General features: G+C 34.8%; 1 protein-coding gene across 1 annotated transcript in view; it reads right to left on the bottom strand.

The window, feature by feature from the left end:
* ACACB (acetyl-CoA carboxylase beta) overlaps positions 1-2477 on the bottom strand; it is a 105538-nt gene that overhangs the window by 75463 nt on the left and 27598 nt on the right. The window lies entirely within an intron of this gene.

Below are 2477 nucleotides of genomic sequence, written 5' to 3'. Positions count from 1 at the left end.
CCCTGGGCAGCCAGGGCTGGAATAGGAAGTTCTCCAAAGAGTGAGAAATGATGGCAGTGACGTCCACGATCTTTTAGTTTTGTTTCACCTCTCTTAAAGACATTACATTCTCACTGTTGCTTTAAATCCAACATTGTGAAAATATATAACGTAGAAGGTAAAATTTCCCCACAATCCCACTGCCTAAAGATAATGTGCTGTTAAGAATTGGTTACAAACTGGTTAAGAGTTTACAGTACTGTTAAAGAGTTACGGTAGTTGAGAGTTAAGAGTTAATGTGCTGTTAAGAGTTGGGTGTACAAACTGGTTTTCTGCTAAACATTCAGTAACACACACAGAGAATGTTTCTTTAAACAAAAACAGGACCAAAGCACACTACTCTGTAGCTTTCTTTTCCTCCTGCTCAGTGAACTTACTCAGCCAGCTCTCCACGGTAGAACCTATCACTGACTTCATCCTTCTAATGGCTGATATGCATTATAGGGATGTCTTATAAGGATGTCATCTAGAGATTCTTAAAGAAAGATGACATAAAAACAAGTGTTCACATGGAATGATTTCTAAGACAAATATTTTTAAAACACAGGTTACAATTACATATGAGATGACCCCACTTAAGTGAAAAATAGTAAAACCAAACTGCATAAATGTCTATATAAAAGAATATAAAGTAAAAATGCTGGTGAGAAACCCAACTGCTAATAGTGCTTCCATCTGAAAAGGGGGGAGGTGTTGGGAGGTGATGGTAAAAAAGAAATTTTCCTTTTTCTATTGTTAGCATATCACTGAAGTATCTGAATTTTCACACGAAGAACATGTTTATATTACACTCATACAATTAAAAGAGAAAAGCCTGTGGGAGGTCGTGCATGTGTGGGGGCAGGGGTGCAAGGGAACTCTACATGAAGTCCCACCACTTAACACCATCAATAGGTTCTATGACTTTAAGCAAAATGACACATAACAAAACCGGTTTTATCATAGGCTGACAGACATAAACAAGAGTTCAGTTCTTACAGCATCTCATCAACCTTATAATCAAATGAAACACTGTTGAAGGAAACTATGTTATTTGAGGACCTACTGTGCTTTTGGCTCACTTCTACTGTGAATTAGAAAGTGCTCTAAAAAGTAAAGTCTATTTTGAAAAAAGAAACAAAGAAAAGCTTTAAATTCTGTACAACCCCTAAATGTAATGGTGAGACCTGGATCACGCCTGGAGTTTCCTTAACATAAACATATCATTGTTAATCTCTGAACTGTGACAAACATGGCATAGTTACAGAAGATGTTAATAATGGCAGAAACTAGGTGAAAGGGAGATGGGAGCTCTGTACTACTGCTGCAACCTTCCTGAAAATATAAATTCTTCACCCAAAATACCCCGAAAGAGACACATGGTAGCAAAACTACTACTTCATATAACACTCATATATTGCCCACGGCTACACAATTGGTAAATTTTTAGAAAGCAATTTACTAATAAGTACATGTAGAGTGCATGCCATTTAACAAAGTCCTTCTCTCCCCATGGTGTTTACTCAAGAAAGTAATTCAAAAGAGGAGAAAAAAGCTAAGTATTAAGTGCCATGTTATACTATAGCAGAATTATTCTGCTATAATGAAAATAATGAAAATGGAAACAAGCTGAACATTTAAAAAGGAAGTTTGATAAATGAGACTATGGCCACATAGGGAACACTGTGCAATCATCAAAATCATCGTTAAGAACTAGAACAACATGGCAAAAATAAAAATGTTCACGATCTACAATTTAGAATTTTTTAAATGTAGAACAAAATATTGTGTAGACCGAGTATGCCTCTTTAAAATATACCCATGAACAAGGTCTAGAAGAAAACCTAGAAATATTAAAATAGTTGGGTTAAGAATGAGAAGATTGCCAGCATATTTTTTTAAACATTGCCAATAATAGGCATAATGTTTTAAAAGTAGAAAACCAGCTACAAATAAGTAAACATACAAACTACAGTTGACACTTGAACAACTCGGGGGTATGGGCACTGATTGACCTCCCAGGCAGTCAAGAATCTGCCTGTAACTTTCGACTCCTCCAAAAACCTAACTAGCAATAGCTTACTATTGGCTGGAAGCCTTACCAATAACATAAACACTCGATTAACACACAGATTTGTATATTTTATGGTAGTAAATGATAAAATAGGCTCGTATCTACATATATTTTATGCATTCATGACATACAACCTTTTTCTTAATTTTTTTCAATATTTCTAGGGTATGCAGTTCTTCCATGAGTTTTTTTCAAATTATTGCAAATCTCTAAAAATTGTTTAAATATATTTATTGAAAAAAATCCATGTATAAGTGGACCCATGCAGTTCAAACCTGTGTTGTTCAAGGGTCAACTGTATAGTTCCTACGATAAAAACCAATCATCTAGAAACATTAAAAATATCAAGACTACTAAAATTTACAAAATATCCCATCTCTCAATA

Source organism: Pteropus vampyrus, unplaced genomic scaffold, assembly GCF_000151845.1.
Source record: "Pteropus vampyrus isolate Shadow unplaced genomic scaffold, Pvam_2.0 Scaffold322, whole genome shotgun sequence".
Taxonomy (NCBI): Eukaryota; Metazoa; Chordata; class Mammalia; order Chiroptera; family Pteropodidae; genus Pteropus; species Pteropus vampyrus.
Note: the sequence above shows the minus strand (reverse complement) of the source record. Positions and strands in the feature narration are given on the sequence as shown.